At 30.8% G+C, this 22,646-nt stretch overlaps 1 long non-coding RNA gene across 1 annotated transcript; it reads left to right on the top strand.

The window, feature by feature from the left end:
- Positions 1 to 250: 250 nt before the first annotated feature.
- On the top strand, positions 251 to 4,171 carry LOC149238261 (uncharacterized). Its single transcript, XR_016245354.1, has 2 exons — positions 251 to 339; positions 4,069 to 4,171. It is a non-coding gene; the product is annotated as an uncharacterized LOC149238261 (long non-coding RNA).
- Positions 4,172 to 22,646: the final 18,475 nt, after the last annotated feature.

The raw sequence follows: 22,646 nt of genomic DNA, 5'->3' as shown, positions 1-22,646 counted from the left end.
TAATGAAATAGCCTTTTGAATGCTTTGAAATTTCAGGTTTTAAATTTCTTTTGCTACAGCATTTCTTGCATTTACCTGATTATTTACTCACCTAATTTGGTACAAGTGCATTGTTTAGTTTCCTTCATATTAGCTTTTACTCCTAGGTAATTTTTACTTGCGACATTGTTCTAGTCTTTGGCATGATGGTTATTTGTTAATTAGCTATTTTTTCTCCCTTTGAATGGTTGTCTTTTACTTCTTGTGTGTAGCCTAGATCAAGGGAGTCCTCTGTACAATATATAATCAAGCGATGTACGGCTACATCTACCTATCAATTATTTCTCAGCCCGACTACAAGTAAGTTTAGAACTTTCATATTTTTGCCATGATCATAGCCTGTAACTATTTTGTTGTGTATGTAGGAAATAAGGCTCCATCAGAAGTTTGCATTCCTGAAGCATGACCATTCCGAATTCTTGATGTTGATGGTAATTTCTACAAGGCCATAAATTCTCCATGATTATGAAAATGTGTACTTGAATACTTGAATATGGTCTCCTCTTCTAGGCAAGACTCAAGAATAAGAAGGCGAGACTCTTTTCCTTGTTTTGTGATTAGTTATATGAATTTTTATTTACACATTATAAAATTTTAATAAGAGTAATATACACAATGCTTTAATAAAAAAAGGGGGGCCACAACTACACACCCCATAAGCAAGTGCAAAAGTAAAAAAAGTGGACTGCCCTTGTCGAAACCACTCATAAAGAGTCTACATTATTGTCCATCGACATAACATAAAAGGAGACAAGGAACAACTACCTACCTAATGTTTAAACTTGGAGATGAACATCCTTTTAATGTGCCATCCTAGTGTTCTTGTCCCTAAAAATATAGGTTACCCCATTAAAACATGGATTTCTTGCCAATTAATGTACTAGTAAATGTTTTTTAAGAAAGTAGTCCTTGTAAATGTCCCATATTTTTGTTAGAAAAAAAGAAAACATTTTAATGGATGTTTTTTGCAAAATTATTTTCTTCCACTTTTAGTATTGCCTTATTGTAGCCATCTTCGTAAGGAATGTTAAAAATGTAGCAAGCAAGGTATTTTGGCTTGTGCCTTAGCCAATGAAGACCTTGAATTGTCTTCATGAGTTAGAATTGAGTTAGGATGAGTTATTTCCAATTTATTGGAATAATCTTCAGGTTTGCATGCATGGAGTTGGAGTTTCAGTTAAGTGGAGTCTTCATCAGTTTGAGTACAAAATGGGGTGGCAGTTAGCAGTTAATTTAGAACAAGTTAGTCTTTAGTCTTGATTGAAGGAAGAGTCGGTTAGATCTCTAGTGTTCATTGGAGAGAGAACAAGTTAACAACTCTAGTGATGATTGGAAGGAGAGCAAGTAACACTCTTAGTTAGTAACACTCTTAGTTAACTCGTGATTAGAACTCGAGTTATAAATTACGAAGTGGGCCTCCTTGCATGTTCAAACTGGGCCTATGAAGGAAGGATGAAGGCATAGGGATTAATAGATTATGAATTATTTTATGCGCAATGTTTTGTGACAAGATAGAGCTCATAGGTTGTGTGAGAGCCTTGTTTGTGGAGAGCACATAGAACTTGTGCCCTATGTAATAGGAGATCATAGGTGTGCTAGGATTTAGGAGTTGGGATCAGGGGTTCGCAGGGCAAGTCTGAGATAAAGCAACATGAGAATAAGTATGTTCCTAAGGGGATTAAATTGCTTTGTAATAGATTCAATTGCTTCAAGACAATCAATAAAATAGCCACATCAATCACACAAGGTTTTCCTTTTCGGGTTTCCTGAAAAAAATAAGTGTCGATTTGTGCATGTGTTTTTATCTCCGTGTTTTAATTCTGTTGTATATGAATTGTCAAGAAACTTTGTATCTTGGTGAAAGTAAACTAGTTTTAGTTTTTAGTTATTCATCTAAGTAGTTGCAATTTTTCGTGGAAATATTAACATGGTATTAGAGCAGAGGTCAATATACAGTACTAACAACCAACAATATTGGCGAAGGTCAACCCTCAAAGGGAGAGATGGATATTGTACCGATCGGGGGACTGGAAGCAATATTTGTGGGTGTTTCAAAGGACCAAGATAGATCCATAACAGTGCTAGAAGAAGTTATAGCACAAGATCGATGTTAGTGATAGAAATTGTGTAGGAGGCCTCTTCTAGATTTGTCAGGACTAATCGGTATGAGCTAACATTGATAGATTCTAAAGAGTAGGATAATAGGAGCATGGTTGGAAGGAACATGTGTTTAGATCAGATTCTGTAGCAAGAAGCGATGGAGTCTTCTCATTTATGCAAAGCAACTGCAACATTGGATAATGTGGTGGTGTTGAAGGAAGATCTAGGTGGGAGAGGTTGTTCCAGAAGTACCTTCCTTGCTAAGAGAGAGTGTTGAAAATGTAGCAAGCAAGGTCTCCTGGCTTGTGACTGAAGACCTTGAATTGTCCTCATGAATTAGAGTTTAGTTAGGATGATTTATTTTCAGTTTACTAGAATAATCATCAAGTTTTCATGCGTAGAGTTGGAGATTCAGTTAAGTGGAGTCTTCATGAGTTTGACTACAAAACGAGGTGGCAGTTAGCAATTCAGTTAGAACAATTTAGTCTTCACTCTTGATTGATGAAAGAGAGAGTTAGATATCTAGTGCTGATTGGAGAGAGAATGAGTTAACAACTCTAGTGATGATTGGAACGACAACAAGTAACACTTTCAGTTAACTTGTAGTCGAAACTCGGGTTCTAAATTTCGAACTAGGCCTCCTTGAACATTCAAATTGGGCCTATAAAGGAAGGATGAAGGCACAAGTATTATGAATTTTTTTGTACACGAAGGTTTGTGACAAGACAACTCACAAGTTGTGAGAGAGACTTGTTTGTGGAGAGCGTAGAGAGCTTGTGTCCTAAGTAATAGGGGATCATATGTGTGATAGGATTTAGGAGCTGGGATGAAGGATTGGAAGGAGAAGTCCAAGCTAGACCAACAGGGAGCAAGTATGTTCTTAGAGGTACAAATTGCTTTGTAATAGATTCAACTGCACCAAGATAATCAATAAAATAGCCAAATCAAGCAGATGAATTTTTCCCTATTAGGTTTCCTGAGAACAATAAGTGTGTCAAATTGTGCATTTTCTTTTATCTCTGTGTTTTTTTTCCACTACATATGAATTGTTAAGAAACTCTATATCTTAGTGCAAGTAATTTAGTTTCAATTTTTAATTATTCATCTAAGTAGTTGTAGAGTTTTGTGGAAATTTTAACAAGGAATTGAACTATGCATTGTGTAAAACCATGAATCTTATAAAAAATATCCTTACTGAGTAACCATGCAGTAAATCTACATGGTTGTTACTCGTTTTTAGTTAACAATACACTAAGAATTAGGTTCAAAGATGTCAGTGGTAGGGTATTTAGTTCATGAGTGCATCTAAAGCATATGATTTGATTGGTTCTGACGCCTTGGTTCAAAATCTTGTGTTGGTTATGAAGATTGTGAATTTGTTGTGAAGCTTTTTATTGGCATTGGTTCTATTGAATTATTCAGAAGCTTGTGCTGTTTATGAAGATTGAAAGTTGGTTATGAAGCTTTTTATTGGCATTGGTTCTATTGAATTATTCAGAAGCTTGTGTTGGTTATGAAGATTGCAAGTTGGTTATGAAGCTTTTTATTGGTATTGGTTCTGTTGAATTTTTCAAGTGACGTCTGTAAGACAAGAGTGCTGATTTTCATTTTGTTGGACTTGGAAAATATCTTCTAGCTTCAAGTTAACTCCTTGGAATAAAAACTAAACAACTTTTAAAAAATTGTTTGTACTAGAGAAGAACGATGCAAAGATACAACTGATTTTACTTTGTTGTGCTCAACACTAGTGTACCCAGGCTATTGGCCTCTATCCTAGAGAAGATACAAGTAGTAGTAATTGAGCAAAACTCTTGGGTCAAAGTCTTGTTATGGTTGCCTCCATTTGCAATGAAAAATGTTATTATAGACACTTCTTGTTCCTAATAGAATAAGTCTTATTACTCATGAGATGTTTATGGCCAATTTCAGGATTTTGTTGTCGTTCAATTTGGAATTGGAATTTATAGTTCCATGGTGTGAAGTGTTTAGGTGGCTAGCCCACCTTATTAAAGACTCCCACAGTACAATCTCATTACTTGGTATAACTCTACAAACAGGGACATGTATGTACATAGATAAAACTTTATGGGGATCCCATCTTTATAATTTTCCACTAGACTCTCACATCATCTTAAATTAGAGAGTGAAGATATTTATCTTGGTTTGTACTTATTTGAAGTAGGGAACAATTTTTTAATTGGGAAACTCAAATTCTTACACAATTTGGCTTCAAACACCTATGTTTGACATTACAAAGGATGATTTATGGTTTAAAGTACTAGTTCCTTTATTTCTCGACTAGTGAAGTAATTAGATGGTAGCCATTTGGATGCATTTGGGCATATTTAATTTCCATAGACAAGTGAAATGCATTCTTAACTGTCAATTCTTTGGCATAATTTCTTAGCCACGTATGCATGAGCTACTCCCATGATGGTTGAAAAACATTAATTGACTACATATTGGCTCCAACCTTGCTTCTTTCTTGGACTTACAATTTTGGTGTCTACCCATTTACTTGATTTGGTTGACCGATGCCCTATGACTTGTCTCTCAATGTCATTCCATGACTTCATATGTATCATTGATTTTTAGCCCTTCTACATTTGGGCATATTTCCAGTGTTTGACTTAGCTCATGCCTGCTATCCACCTTTAATTATCCTTGGAGAGAAATATTAACTTCTTGCAAAAATATCGATGGGGGTAAAGCTTTGTAATCTCTTATCAACTTCGCTGCTCCAATATTCTGTGCATCAAAATCTCATGGAAAATCTCTAATTGCCAATTAGTTCGAGGAAGAATGCAAATCATTCTCACACACACCATGGGGAATACCTCGAACTAGTAGTGGTCTCCCACCTCAAATATTTTTCTCTTTGCATGAGGGTGAAACATCATTTGATATCCAAACAAAGAATTAAACTTTTGCATGCCTTCAGGCATTTAGCCAAAGCCCTCAGGTAAACTTTGTTACCAAAAAATTCCATCTTCACCATCTTTGATCTAATTATTGAGTTTTCACATGCATCTAACTTTATGAAATTCCCCACCAATAACCTACTCTGTGCTCCCCTTGATTCATTTGATGTTATTCATCCACCTCCATAGAAATCCTAACAAAATTCTCTTAAACTATAAGTGAATAAGGAAAGAGACTTTGAAGGCTTATAATTTGAGTGTTTGACTCATGGCATGAAACCTCTTATCTTAACCATGGCTAAGCTATTTGCCTTTGCTTGACCATCTTGGAGCAATGATATTATTCATCCCATCCATAAGTTCAGTGATGCATTAAACACAAGTACCTGCACATTGCAGAACCGTTATAAGAGGACATATATTAGGTAAGATTCACTCCACTCTCTTAGACACTTATATATATCAACATATGCAGATATAGATAAGTTATAGGGAATGATTATTGAATTTTTGTTGATATTATCAAATCCTTGACTACATTCTCACTTTGAGGAGTGTTATTCAGGGGATGGAGCATTACCACACAACACAAAAGCGTGTTGTTTTTTTGTGGGTTTTAGGAAGCTTTTGATATTTCTTGACATTTGTTGATAGAGTGGCTTTCATAGTTGGGTTTTTCTAGAGATGTTCTTTGGGTAGTTATGGCCTATATTCCCAACACTTTGAGTTATACATTGATGAACCATTTTATTTGTAACATTGATACAAAGGATGGATGTTTTTTATTTGTAGTCTTGATGTTTATACTTGTAAGTTTGCAACAAATGTAGAGAATATTGATTTTTGTTGGGAATCGAATTCGACAGTATTATTAAGAATGGTACGAAAAATATTGCACATAGTACATATAAATATGCAATATATACAATAGGTAAACCATTGATTCGGTTTCCTAAGTTTAAACAATAAATAACTATCCACAATAACCCTAACTGAATAAGGGTTAACAATTTTACCCTAATTTACTTCATTCATTGTTTGTAATTTTCTCGTCCCTTCATGTTTTTATCACAGTGCTAAGAACTACATTTTCTCTTAACATGTTCCATATACCTACATGGGATGGTGTTCTTCTAACTGGATTTAGCACACTCACTCTCATTGAAGTGTAGAGATTTCGGGTGCTCCATCCGATCGTTTTGACTATATACTCTATGCATCTATTTCAAGACAAAATGACAATTCATTTTTCTTATTGAACCTGGTTACTTCAAACTCTTGGTTTGTTCTATGTTGGAGAGACGTTGTACTGGGCAACAATGTTGAATTTATTTCGGATTCTATGGTGTTGTCTCTATCAATTTGCAATGATTTGTTATAGCTTTAGCCTCAAAGATGAAGGTCAACTTGATGTTCGATTTTTTCTTTCCAATTCGAAAGCTTCGGGAAGAAGGTGGTTAGTGCAAAATCATATTTGCTAAAGTAGTTCCAATATTTTCTAGAATGTTTCAATCAAGGAGAAGGATATAATCCAAATTTGTTTTTGTTTTTCCTCCTATAAAAGAAACTTCTATAATTAGAAATGTTTGTAATCTCCAATCAAACCATCAGAGAAAATAGTTGGCTGGCATTATGTTTTTTCAATTCACTAGGGATTTGGATAATTTATACTCTTATATGCAAGGTCTTATATGAAAGGTGGGTAAAATGTGTTGAAAACAATCACTGCCAATTTTCACTTGTGTGTCCTTGTGGACAATTTCCTTTTAGAAGCTTGTGAACATTTTCATTTATTATTAGTTCAAAGGCACTACAAAGGAAATTTTTTAGGGATGATATGATTAGGTTCTTCTCATGAAATTAGGACATGAGTTTGCTACTTTTGCATGTTAATTGGTAATCAGCTAGTTGTTTATTCTATATTCATTTTAGATTTCTTTTGTTACAATGCATTCTTTTATTTCTCAAAAATAAAAATTGATGCACACATGGCTTTTTGTATCATGGAAATTGAATACTTTTGCAGTGGGACCAGGAAATGTACAAAGTTGGCTCTATGGAATTAGTATGAAGAATATAGAAAAACACCTACAAGATAGCATCAACATCAAGAATTTGTAGTTGCATAGAGAAATCACATAAGCAACAGGAACATGGCCATAACCCAATATTGTGGAATGTAGAAAAATTTCATTCTAAAGTTGCAGAAGATGGGAGAACTACAAAACATGCCCATAACCCAATATTGTGGAATTTAGAAATTTTACATTGTAAAGCTGTAGGAGATGGGAGAACTGCTAAGCCTATCTTTTTGAAAGAATCCTATAACCTAGCATTGTGCAATTCAAATTCTCACAAGCACATCACCCTGAATTGAAAAATACAATGACCTGCGTTAGGGAGTTGCATAACCATAATCCACAGAAAGGCATCACAGAATGCAACATTCTAAATTACATAATACAACACCCTTCAATAGGGATTTTCATTGTGAGTTAGCGATGGTCTTGAGAAGCTTGGAAATAATCTTAACCGAGTCACTCACTACAGAAGGCAAATTGAAATTCCTTGCAACTTTAATCTTGTCACCTATGTATATACTCATCCAATAGGGGATTAATTTTCGGTAGTCTCTAAAACTTGAATTGTATTTAGAATATTGTATGCATTGTGCCTTGTAAAATCACTATAATATAAAGAAGTATGATAGTATAACTGCTATATTTTTGTCTAATGGCTCATAAAAATCTTTTTGTAGATTTATACCTGCATTTATGAAATATCACAATAGGTACACTAGTGCCAGAGTTTTATTATGCATTAGTAAAATATGGAAGTGAAAAATAGAAGCAACATCCCACATCTATTTGGCATCGAGCAATGAAGATGATAAGAAAATCCTTGCAAGGTAGCATCCACAATAATAACTCATAAGGTGATGATCATCCCTATAACCAGATATTGTAGAATTTAGAAGATTTGCTTTCTTATGTTATAGAATCCAAGAAAATTGCTACCTACATTTCCGAAAGAAGTAACCCTATAATCTAGCATCGTGCAATTCAAATGATTACAAATAGAGGTTGTGGAGATGGAAAGACCACAAAGACATTGCATAATATAACATGATGAATTGTAGAACACAACACTCTGCAATAGGGAGTGGTATTACCATTGAATGTCAACCTTGAGAATCTTAGAAAGAATATTAACCAATGTATTCATTATGGATAGTGAGTTCATATTATTTGCAGTAGTAACAGACATATCGTGTAACTAATGCACATGAATATTTCTATGTTCCACCAAGTTTCCAGGATTGGGGGGTGTTGAAGTGGGGGGAGTTAAAAGGGAGATATGTGGGAGCATCCCTAAATTTTAAATACATTCAGGGAGGACTGGACGACGTTAGGGTGCCTAGCAAAGGGTTCCCCATCTCCAATATTAAAATAATAATAATAATGATAAAATCTCAATAATAACAATTCATCCCATGCAAAATCATCATTTTCCAATCGAGTGGAAATGCTATAATGTTGCCAAATTGTGAAATATGTTTAGTCTGTTGAATTCTGAATGGGATATAAAATTCTACATTCTCCATATGATGTCTGATGAGGTCGGAATCACCCTTAAAAGTCTCGAAACAGTTTAAAGTAGACTATCATATAAAGGAGTGTCACTTGAGAATTTTCACCTTACTTCAAGAATGTAATATTACTATTAATTACTAAAGTCAGAGTCTTCAAAGCTCAATGTCCTATTTTTTTCGTATCTTCATTTCATTGAAAAAAATAGACTCAAAGCTCAATCTCCTGTTTTTTTCATATCTTCATTTTATTGAACAAAAAATTTTATTTGAGGGGTATGGGCATCCCTATTCTTGGGGAGGGACCACCAAACATCTCCTTTTTGGTAAAATTCTTCTCTCACACCAGGGAAATGTTGCCATGTGTTTCCCCAAAATGGGGATGTGGTAAAATGCTTTTCTAGGAACTCGCATCTCTAGAGTGTGTGGTAAATGTTGGGGGTGTTCTCTCCAATTTGGGGGATGCATCCCCATGTAACACCGAAATATTCAATAGGGGGATTAATTTGGGTAATGACTGAAACTTAAATTGTATTTAGAATCTTGAATGCGTTGTGCCTTGACATTCAATATAATCTAAAGAAGTATGTATTGTTATTACTGTTATATGTTTGTCCAATGATTTTTTGAAATTGTCCATGTGGATTTCTACCTGCATTTGTAACCATAGCACCATAAATACGGTAGTGTTAAAAGTGTTAGTATGCAAAGTTCAAAGCATTTTATTGTGTGTTATAACTTGGGACATTGTAGATGAGAAATTTAGAGGCAATCATTGCTTTTCTAGTACTTACAATATTTGGTTGTTTCATTAGAGAGTTGGCATATGCAAAGCCTAAAGGCAATGAGGTGTTAAAAGGAATATTTTTTCCTAATTCAAGAGGAAGTGGAGAACCTGGTATTTCCATTTCTCTTATTGGAGCTTTTCTTACACCGTAAGCCCCTATCACTTGTCCATTTCATTAATTCAATTCAGTGAATATGTTTCGTCAGTGCAAAGTAGTAATGATTAGAAAATCTGGCTAAACATTTTCCCCTATGATGTAGATGAGGCGTTGGGCATTTAGTTGCACAATAATAAATTGATTAGTTTTAAGTGTGATTTTTTTGGAGTTTCTAGCAGTTTTCTAGTCAAAATTTTGTGAAAACATTTGGGTCCAAATTTTGATTTATGTTGTTTAAACTGGTTTTTTTGACTACATAAATGGATTCAAAACCCTGAAAAACCTCTGAATCACTTCTATTGTGAAGAGTTCACCTGTCAAACTTTTTGATTTTAATGAATGTCGGCCAGAACAAACTAGATAGAAAAATAAACTAGAAAACCTTCCAAAAAATTCCACTGGAAATCTACTAGGTCATAAATCCCTCAAATGATGTGTATCTTATCATGTACAAAATTTAGTACTATGGTATTGAGTGTTTATGGATTACCTTCATAAAAGGTAACTGATCCTATCATCCACCATATCTAGATACAATTTATTTCTTCACTCTGACTTGGTTCTCTCCCAGAAAGTACCACCAACTATTTATGGAGTTAATGTAACTACTCTTCAGTAGTTTAGCGAATTCTTAAAATAAATGGAATAGATTATTCATGTACTTTTCGTTGTTCTTTATTTAAAAATTAGATCGATTTGCAATGGGTTTTTGAAATTACAAGTTTTCATTACGGAAATTATGAAATGTAATTATTCCATTCAGAATAAGGTCTAATAGTCCCATCTATAGGAACAAAATTTATAAAAGTACACTGAAAAACATGGTTCTTCAACCCAAACTGCCATAGTAATATAGTAATATAGGATTTTTATTTATTGGTGGTATACTTGATTATATATCATCAAGTATGTGAAGTAGCTGTAGGATAGGATCAGGGCACTCAAAGAGCGGGGTCAGAAATAATACTGTGCAATCAGTTGTGTATGTGAAGAACACAGAGCTCTACACCAATGATTAGGATGCAATCATACTTTCTCCTTCTTCGATTAATTCCTATTCTCAAATCAACAATTCTTCTTCACACAGATTATGTGTATTACAGAAAGAGATTCTGTGTATTACAGTTACAGTTTATTGGAGTTACAGTTTAATTGGGTCTTCCTTTGACAGCCATAAATATGTAACCTTCTCTGTGTGCTTGTAGGTCTGCAAATGCAATGGAAAACACACCTCTAAAATTGTCTTATGTGTACCAATGTGTTGGATGTGATTCATTCCATTTGTAGCTTCTACCATGAACTGTTAACAAGGTATCCTTAACTTTCCATTTTAAAAGGATGGTGGTGACTCTTGAAGTTTTTTAGGCAAAAAATAAACTGCATAGGAGATTGAGATCTTCAAAATTTTTTAGAAACCTATTTTAGCAATGTAGACCAAAGTAATGAAATCATTTTAAAAAAAAACTATGTTGTAAAATATATGCAAGCTTAGTCTTGCTTCAAATTTAACTGATACTTGCAATCCATGGCCTTGGTATGTTAGGCCCCTATACTACTAGTGTAACCCCTTATTGTTATTAGTACAACCCACTTATTATATTCGTGTACCCATGTAGTGCCCATATTGTTACTATTGTGCCCCATAGAAGCCCACTATTGTTATTATTGTGCCCTTACATTATTATTGTTATGTCCTTCTATGTCTAGAGTTTGAGGAGTGGCAATTTCTTCCAATCCTTTACAAGATATGGTCAGATTGATTTCTTGATGCTCGATGTGATCTTTCACTGCTTGAACCCAAGGTATTTGAGATCCAAAGGTCTCCCACCGATTCGTGATCATGATCATGCTATTCCTCTGATACCAAATGTTATGAAACCAACTCAATAAAAAGATAGAAAAGATAGATCAACGCCTTAGAATTCAACCTCTTCGAGGGGGAAACCTCCTTTACATTACATAAATGAACAATTCTTGGATGATACAAATGAAAAGACCTTCTTTCTATATATAGGTGTCTAAGGGGTCATAACATAATCAGAGCCGACATAACAATAATAATGTAAGGGCACAATAATAACAATAGTGGGCTTCTATGGGGCAAAATAGTAACAATATGGGCACTACATGGGTACATCAATATAATAAGTGGGTTGTACTAATAACAATAAGGGTTTACACTAGTAGTATAGGGGCCTAACATGGTATGCTCAAGAATAATAATGTACGATATGCACCTGTTTGTGGCCCGGTTGTTCCTCAAGCATGCAGTGATTGTGGCAAGAAATTTAATATGGTTGGGCCCATATGGTCTGCCCCAATTCATGATCCTAACTGGGTTTCATCCATATTATCAAATTTTGTTTCCCTCAAATCTCGCTATCCTACATACAACAAAATATATGTTGTCTTGACCTCAATTTCTAAGGTAATAATCTTTTTAGCTAACAATGAAGCATAACATGTAAAGTTAATATTGACTTTCCATCGCATACAATGGTATAATGCATACAACTTACAATGGTGTGATAAATGTGGGCAATTAATTTGGATTAGCAACATTTCATGAACATAGCAAGATAGCATTCCCTTTGTTTTCATTTTATTTGGAAGGTTCATTTCTAAAGTACATGTGATCATATCACAGAGTATTTATCCTACCATACCTAGATGGCATTTGGTGCTTTCTATTTGCCATTTCCATTTTATCCATTATATTAAGTATCAGCTAGATAGACAAATTATTGCTAGGGGCATTTATTGAGAGGGGCTAGTACGAGCACTCAAATAGGTAAAGATATTAGCTACCTCAATCAATCCTTAAGCATGGATTTTCCTTGCACAAGATATTCTCCTGAAGGATGACCTACTATCATGGACATTGTGGGCACACTCCAATCCATTAGAGACGCTTTTCAAAGCATCGGTGGCATTCCAAAACCCCAATCAGATTTCACATGTGTGTTGGGTGATTCAAGTACAACTCACAACAACAATGCTAGCCAAGGCCAAATCTCTTCTACATTCTAGAGTTTTGTAAAAGAGTAGCGACTGTGTCACTAGACTATATAATATTTTTAGTACATTTCCATTAGCTGCATGTACTATGAGTTTTATTTTCATCTTTATTATTGCAAAACTAGCCTTATTCCCCTCTCCTTTTCTATGGATGTCTATTGTTGAGCGCATGTGGGTCTAAATATATAGTTACATTATCCATCCCTTGTTGACTTGTCTTAACTTGCCTTTTATCACCCCATGAAACATTGGGAATTGACATCCTATATTCATCAACGGTTGAGCAATGAATGTCTTGGAATCTAATCACCAATCTTCTTCATTTCGAGGAGTAGACATTATAATTTTGTAACTTTATCTGCCAAACCTATTGACAGTGCAAACATATCATTTATTTTTTCCAACTGGAACATCTCTCTGATTTATGTTTGCATATACATCACATACACTATTGGTAGTAAATTGGATTGATATATAGTCTTCACTATTGGTTTTACATTGTAGAAAATTGATAGTTTTTTTGTCTTGAGATTTATTGTCTTTTACTGAAGAATTCAACTACACAATTTTCTAGCAATGGCATTGGCAGAAGTATCTTTTTGTAGGGAAAACACACACCACACCTAAGATGCCGATTTTTTCCCATGCACCCTTCTAATGTATAACCATACAAACTATCACTTCAAATAGCAACACCAAACTCCTTGGAATAACAAATGAATCAAACCTAAATTAGAATGAAGTGCATGCTTGTTGAGTGATGATATTCAACTCCTATCCATGCAAGCTCATTTATCCTTCATTGAAACACAATCTAATTTAGATACTTCATTAATCCTTTAGTTCAGCAAATGAGTTGAGACATTTTTCATTGAATTTAGCCTTCTATTTTCCCTTATGGTGTGCCTTTTTATGGGCCAATTCAATTGTGAGGATGCATTGCGTGATTTTGTAAGAAATCGAAATGAGAATTTTTATAGTGGAAGTTTTGAAATAGTTTTTTTTAAGATGTTTTTTTTAAGTACATTTGAATATCTATTTTTAATTAACGTTGTATCACACTATTGATAAACTTGAAAGTCACACTTTCTTCAATCAAGCTTGCCCCTTTAAGGTAACATTTAGAATTTTATAGCGAAAATTGCACTTTAGAAAAAATGTAAGAGTTATTTCTTTTTTATCTATGATTTTTGTTTATTCTTGTAGTTTGTTTTGGTTCTTTTTCTTATTGAATTATCAAATCCAATGTCTCTCTTGCACTTTCCAAAAGATATAAGCTTTACATTTTTATCTATGTTTTTTATTTCTTTTTGTAGTGTGTTTTGGGTCCTTTTCTTGCTGCATTATCAAGTCCAATATCTCTCTGGTGTGTTTTGGTTTATTTTCCTATTGCATTATCAATTCCAATATCTCTCTACTAGTGAAACCACTTTACAATCAATATCTCTCTAGATTTCCTACTTCTCGAATGCTTAACGCATGATAACTTTGGCAAAATTGCATATGAGAAGTACATCTTTCCACTTAATTTTTCATAAAATTCCTTTGGTATGAAGCCAATTCTCATTTGATGCCACTCATCAACAAAAATCAAAGAACTTTATATATCCTTCATAATCCAATGGGATAACTCAAAATAATATAAAGGGGGTCTACATTATAGTTTCTTTTCTTGGGATAGAGTTTTTAATTCAGTCTTACATAGATTCTCCCCTCTTTTGCCACTAGCAACCTGTCTCTTGGTGTGGCTTAATCTTTAACGATGCGATCTTTATAGAGTCTATCTTTATAGATGCATGTATACATGAATATTTAACTATATATTAATATAAGATTTTGAATTTTTTTGCTAAAGATATAATCCACCTCTTTTTACACCATTTGGGGCAATGACTAGTTTTTGTAAGTTAAAAATATGGTTTGCATGCTTATAGTTTTTATAAAGATTATAGATCATGTGTCAGTTTTTTTTTTTTTTTAAATCAATGGCTATAAATGTAGTTTTCAGGATTGTCGTAACTCTTCACGTAATTCTTTAAGGTGTGCTAGCTCAATGGAGTGCCTGCCTTACAAGCAGGAGGTTGGTGGTTCGATTCCACTATGTGCTAACATGAATTAATCAATTATTTTATAGTTTATTTTTAATTAAATGCCTTTTATATCGATTTTTTTCAATGGTGAGATATTTCTAGATTCATTGTTTTATAGCCTCTCTAGGGAAACAAAAGTGATCTTTAAATAAAGAAATTATTGTCTCTAGAGAGACAATAGAAAGTATTAAAGACATATTGTCTCTAGTATTAAAGAGATATTGTCTCTAATCCAAGTGTTGTCTCAAAAGAGAAAAAAATGAAATTGCCTCAAGAGAGACAAAAATGAAATTGTCTTGTAGAGAGACAATAGCTAGTATTAAAGACATATTGTCTCTAATCCGAGTGTTGTCTCTAGAGAGACAAAAATGAAATTGTCTCAAGAGAGACAAAAATGAAATTGTCTCCTAAGAGACAATAATGCTTGTGTTATATATTGTCTTTATAGAGACAATTTTTTAAGACAATAATCCTTAAGACGATATTTTTTAGGACAATAAACTTTAAGACAATAATTTTTGAGACACCCGCTTAAAGACAACATTTAAGAGAATACACCATTTTTTTTGTCTCAAGTTAAGACAATTTACCCAAAAATTGTCTCAAATATTGTCTTAAAACCCCCCTTTATGTAGTAGTATAATTAGATGGGGAAATTACTATATAAACAAATTTTATTTGGAAAAATGGATGTGTAATTCATTTTTTAATCAAATTAAATTACATACATGGCTCCCACCCAACCAATTTCCAAGGGATTTGAGATTATTCCAATTATATTAAGTTCATATTCTAATTAGTTGAATAAATTAATATATCAGAAAATTTTATTTAGCAAAATTGTCCATTTTACAATAAGATGTGTCCTTTTTCTTTTTTTCTCAAGCTTATACATGGTTAATGAGGGAAATGTGTAGATTGGTAGTGTTGCAATAGCTTTTTTATTGAAATAGTTTTTTTTATTATATTTATGAATATCAACCACTTTAATATTTTTAATGTGGTTGTCCTAGTTATTAGATGGATGGAAGTGATTTAACCCGCTTAGAATATTCTAGAATATTCTTGATAGTATACACAAATCAATGACTCAAATTTATTTCCAACAAATTATGCATTTTTTGTTGCCTTAATTAAATTCATTATTTAAAAAAAAAATATTAACAAGTGTCATATAAAATGAGTTATTGTTTTTTGGTCATGTGATATTGATAAGCCATATTATTGGCCCATCCTATTATAACAAATCCTATTTTCAAATCAAGAATATCCATGATTTAGTTTTCATTATAATTAATAAAAAAATTGAATAACAATATGAGGGAAGTGTAAAAAAAATAAATAGATTCAATAATAATAAACATATGGATTTAGAGATAAGAGGGAGAAAATTTTGAAAATTTTATTCAGTAATATATGGGAAACAAAAACAAAGAATATGTCAATATATTTAATTCTTCACTATAATAATAAAATATTTTATTTAATCAATGATGAATCTATTTTATTATAGATTTACTAATCATAAAGGTATCAAAGTTCTCAAAAAGCAATTTTTTTTAAGGAAATATTTGTAAGAATTTTGATTCATATAGGTACTTGATAGATAGGGAGCCAAAATAAGTTTTTACTGATTATTGATAATATTATTTATATTTATATAATTTCAGGTTTCTATATATAAAAATATTATTATCTTTAATTTTATTAAAATTTTGAAAAATATTCTACATTCATTCATATATATAAGCCTTTTCATTAATGATATCGACTCATATTTTTATATTTAATAATTACATTTAACTATAAATTTTTTAATGATAAATATGAATGATTACTTTAATTTATATCATAATATATATATATATATATATATATATATATATATATATATATATATATATATATTACATCTTTCTATTTAAAAATATTCTTAGTTCTAATTATATATTTATTAATGTCCATTTAGGGTAGTACAATTGATAATGGTGGTGATAATGAAGTCTCACTACCTGACTATATTTATTAATTAAATTAATTAAATTTTTATGTATTTATCTTTATGATTAAGAATATGTATCATTATTAATTAAAATTATTTTAATATAATATGTATATTATTTATTTTAAATGATTTGTAATTTAATTAATAAAAATAAGTTTGTAAGATAAAAATTCTAAATAACTTCGTTTATTATTTTTATGTTTTATTATTATTTTTGGATTTAATATTTACTTTTCTCATAGATATAAGTCTTCAGAATTAATGACATTGTTAGGATTTAGTCCATGTTTCAAACCAATTAATGCGGTTTTTATTGCTACTCCTTCTTTTTCGTAATTTTTTTTAATTAAAAAATTTATTTTACCACTCTTAAAAATTAAAAAAAGAAAAAGTAATATATTAAGAAATATGATAAATACAACATGATTAAAACAGATTATAAAGTCAACATAAAATGATAGCAAACCAAAATAAAATATATATGGATAACATTTTAAGAAAAAATAATAGTAATGAGTTTGGATGAATAATAAAATATTAAATAAAATAAATTGGATATATATATATATATATATATATATATATATGAATATGATAATGATGATGCTCATTAATGTCTATTAAGACCAGTTTTGTCTATAAGACATTAAGAAAGTAAGTTATTAACTCAAACGATTTCTTCAATATTTTATTTTAATGATAAAATAATAATGGAGATAAACATTTAGATATCACTGTACTTCTGTTGATGGTAGTGTGGAAAATATTTTGAAAAGGAGAATGGATGTGAGTAGGGGTAGGGCAATCCAAGAGAAAATATTTTTTATCTTCAACTCTCATAGTATCAGAAAGGGGACAAATTCTTTCGTCCCAAGGTGTTTTGGGAATAGACCAACAACTTATTTCACTTGGAAGCTCATGAGAATTAGTTCATATGTTTGCAATGTTCAGTTTATTCTTAGCACTGACCAGGACAAAAGAAAGTTATGGTTAACAAGTGTGGGGTTTATCACCTCCTTATGTTACATTAGCTTTCTTTTTCCCTCTAACTCCTTATCATCCCATAACATATCCTTAAATTTAGAAGTAATACTGTTTTTAATGTTATCCTTATTTTTCAAGATGATCTCCTCTTTTAACCACCAATGGTCAAGCTAGGACAGAGCATCCTTATGTGAGCCTTACTTGATCCAAAGGTGAGGGTTTTGATTAGAGTTAGAAGCAATTTTGGGGAGCCTCTTGGCTTCCATGTTATACAAATTCTTCTTGTACATGAGATACCTAAACATAACCATGCTTCTAATGGGAGAAAGGCTACATTCAATCAAGGGATAGGGTAGGGAGTGTTTCTTTTAATCTTAAGATTGTAAGTTATAAGTTTCTTTTGAATTATGTCAATATTTATCCATGATTCTCTAGATATACTACAACCTCAAACCTCACATCTGTATAAAATAATAAGGTGAAAAGAGTCTAGAAGATAAACTTTATTTTTTTACTCTTAACACAAAGATCTACAATTGATATACTACAACCCCAAACCTCACATCCATATAAAATAACAAGGTGACAAGAGTCTAGAAGATAATTTTATTTTTATTCCAAACACAAAGATTGACAATTGTTTCAAACTCATAGTAAGCTTTCTAGCCTCCAATAATCCTCTTCTAACTTATAATACCTAAATATTTGTATGCATAAATATTCACCAACTAATTTTTATCATTAATACAATTATCATAGTTGATCCTTTTGGATTTAATTATCATGACTTTATTCTTGTTGGAGTCAACACATCTTGGAACAATAATCATGGAGGATTCTAAGGTGTTTGTCATTGTCAAGAGAAGAACGATATCATCAATATATAAGAAAAAAGTAATGACAATACCAACGAACTTGGGTCCATCACATCTCACAATTTTTAAACACTCTTCAAACTTACTACAACCCGAGTCCACCATAGACAATCTTTGTTTGCTTGAGCCATGGAAATTTTCAAGTATGGTCATTGTTTAAAAAAAGGCTTCAAATTATAGAAGGAATTTTGGGGAGCCTTTTGGCTTCTATGTTATACGAATCCTTCTTGTACATCAGATACTTAAACATAACCATGCTTCCAAATGAGGAAATTCTAGCTTCAATCAAGAGAATAGGGTAGGGAGCATTTATTTTAATCTTAAGGTTGTAAGTTATAAATTGATTTTTAATTATGCCAATATTTATCCATGATTCTCTAGATATACTACAACCCCAAACATCACATCCATATAAAATAACAAGGTGACAAGTGTGTGGAAGATATATATATATTTTTTTTACTACGATCATAGTAAGCTTTCGAGCGTCCAATAATCCTCTTCCCAATGCTAATAACTAAATATTTGTATGAGGAAATCTTCACCAAATAATTACTATCATAAATACAATTATCATAATTTATTCTTTTGAGTTTGATTATCATGAATTTAGTCTTGTGGCAGTGAAACACATCCTGCAACAATAATAATAAAGGATTCTAAGATGTTTTTCCAAATCATAAAAATTTATAGCAAGAAAAACAATATCATGAACATATAAGAAATAAATAATAACAATACCAACAAACTTGGTTCCATCACATCTCACAGCTTTTAAACACTCTTCAAAAATAATACAACACGAGTCCGCCATAGATGAGATTTTTTTGCCTGAGTGGTGGAAATTTTCAAGTATGGCCCTCATTTAAAAAGAGGCTTCAGACTATATTATCATGCGGCCATATGTTTCAGCTTATTTTCTTATCTTAATCAATGGGCTCAGTCTTCATTTAAACACTTTACTATAATTTCTTTTAAAATTGATATTAAACACTCACTTACTCTGAATATTTTATTGCAGGAAAAAAAACTTTTCTCATCATTAAAAATATAAATATCAGTTTGCACATATCTATAGTTGACCTTGCTTTTAGATAAATTGAGATTAAAAGAATGACACAAGTTTACCTCAATCCATTACTACAACGGAGGAGAATTTACCCAAATGTATTTGGAAATGTTAATTTCGTAATAATTTTTTTTGTAGAACTTTATTGAGTGCAAGGGGCTTTTACAACATGTATAGGGGGGTTTAGTATGAAATAATATTTTCGTAATAAAATATTTGTAAAAGTTTATTGTGGGGAAGGGTCATTCACAACATGTGGAGTAGGGTTTAGTATCAAATGATAATTGTTAATTGTTAATGAAAATTGTTATTATATAGAGAGAGAGTGTTTGTTTTCTTATCTTAAAAAAACTATTATGTGATGATAACTAATTGTGAAAATTATTATTAATTTTTTTTTATTTTTATGATTTTTTTTTATTATTATTGTTTTGATTTTTTATTTTTGATTTTATGGGTTATAATTAGAAGTAGTATATTAAATTTACTTTAATAGTATAATAATTTTTTTACAATGAACAAGTTGAATTTTCATTATTTTTAAGAATTTATTACTATATTATGATATATTAATTATTATGTAATTTTAAAATAAGTTTTGAAAAATTTAAATTAATTATCAATAATTATTAGGTGGATGACTTTAAAACACTTTAGATGTCCTAGATTTATTCCCAAAACATTATGCCTTTTTGGCTACTTTAATTAAATTCATTAATTATAAAAAACCCTATATGAAATGAGTTATGTTATTTGGTCATATGATATTGATAAGCCATACTATTGGCCCATCATATTATAACAAATCCCATTTACAGATTAAGAATCTCCATGATAAAGTGGGGATGAATATCTATTTAGAATCTTTGCTATATATATATATATATATATATATATATATATATATATATATATATATATATCAATTTGTATCGTAATATTTTTTTATCGTTAAAATTAATAATAATTATTTTAAATAAAGTTACAATTTAGTTAATTTCTATGAATTATTTAATTTTAAGTATTTGAGATGTATGATGAAGTGCGCTGATTTTTTATTTTTTTTTCCCAATTTACTATTTTTTTTTGGACATTTTCTAAAACCATTATAGGGCCATTTTAAGTATGGCTCCATGAAGGATCAAATTTCTAGATATGAAAACTTCTTTAGAGTGTAAAATACAATTTGTAATTTTTTATTATTTAAATTGTATTTTTGAATGCTATATAGAGTATATATAGAACTAAAATAACATATTTTATATAACATATATATATATATATGTATATATATATATATATATATACAAAAAATTAAAATAGTTTTTTATTATTAATATATTTTTAAGTATATCTCAATCTTAATTAGTATTAAATATTTTTTTGATCCCACATTAAATATTTTATTATATACAATATTAAAATATTTTATTTTAACAATTTTTTTTATTATAGATAGATAGATAGTAATTTGACATCAACATAAATTAGTTAACATAGATTTTCAAATAGTTTATTTAAATCCCTTGTTGAAATATTTAAAAAAAAAATTAAGGTTTAAACATCTTACTCATACTTTTTTTATGCTTCTAATTACTTTACAACATATTCATTTTTTTAATTATAGCCTACATTATTTTTCTATTTAAAACATAATTTATTTTTATTCTAAATGAATGTAGTGACACACCTACAGTTTCCCTCATACTCGTCTTTCCCTCATACCTATCTGTAAAATGAACCTCTTCCCTCATACTCGTCTTTCCCTCATACCCGTCTGTAAAATGAACCTCTTGACTAAAACATATTCACTCATTTTGCTAAAAATTGGCTTATTTTTCACATAGATATGATTAAATTGATAATACTCACGAAATATTTACTAGTTTTAATATTAAATTGTGTATTTTTATTGAATATTTTCTTACATGCATGATTTTTCAAATTAGAATATTTTCCGAGAATACTATACATAGAGATTATATTTGAATGCTTAAAAGATGACTTGCCTATTGACATTTATTAACCATTTAATTTATATGCTTGTGTTATACACTCTACAATCTAGTATGAGAAAATGTGTAGGCCTTAGATGTTAGATGTGTAATATGAGGAAGATGTATAGGCATCAGATGTGTAGGAGTTAAAAATGTAAGGGGGGTTTTTGAAGCTCCAATTTTTCCCATTTTTTGTCCATGGTATTCTTATGTAATAGTCAAATTACATAAAATAATAATAATAAATTTCAAAAAATAAAATAAACTTAATAATCAATAATTAAAATAAAATATAGATAAAGTAGTGAATTTATGGATGGAGGTTTTTTGGCTAGAGGTTTTCACAACCCACTCCCTCTAATGGTCAAACCACTTTAGAAAATAAAATAAAAAAATAATAGTTAATAATTAAAATAAAATTGAGATAAAATAGTAAATTTACAATGGAGGATTTTAGGCTCCAATTTTTAACATCACATGGTTTTCTGTATGGTATTCATTTTTAATGCAACTCATTTAAAGGTATTTTTTGCTAATGTGAGACATACCCTGCAATAAAAGATTTTAGCTAGATCAAAATAAATTCTACATTCCACCACAAATATCTTAATCCTAAGCAATTTTCATATCTCATTTGGTAAAGAAAACCAATTAAAAAAGGAACACTATGAATATGCATGTCTTCGATGTAAAACTTTAGAGAAACAACCGTACTAAATTTGTTAAATAGCCTTCAAACATTATCTTTTTCTAGGTAGTTTTGTATGGTATTCATTTAATTTTATATGTTTGAAATATGTCTTCGATGTAAAACTTTTGAAAAACAACCTTACTAAATTTGTTAAATAGCCTTCAAACATTATATTTTTCCAGGTAGTTTTGTATGGTATTCATTTAATTTTATATGTTTGAAATTTTACTCTTGAGTGTAAACACAAACCGACGTACGTTTTTTTGGTGCATGAATATTTACATTTTGTTTATATTTTTTTGACCTCATTAAAATTTATTGGAG

This window comes from Pinus tabuliformis, chromosome 8, assembly GCF_031772625.1.
Source record: "Pinus tabuliformis cultivar Carrire ecotype Pingquan chromosome 8, CPIR1, whole genome shotgun sequence".
NCBI lineage: Eukaryota > Viridiplantae > Streptophyta > Pinopsida > Pinales > Pinaceae > Pinus > Pinus tabuliformis.
The sequence above is the reverse complement of the archived record's forward strand: the minus strand, read 5'-3'. Positions and strand labels throughout refer to the sequence as shown.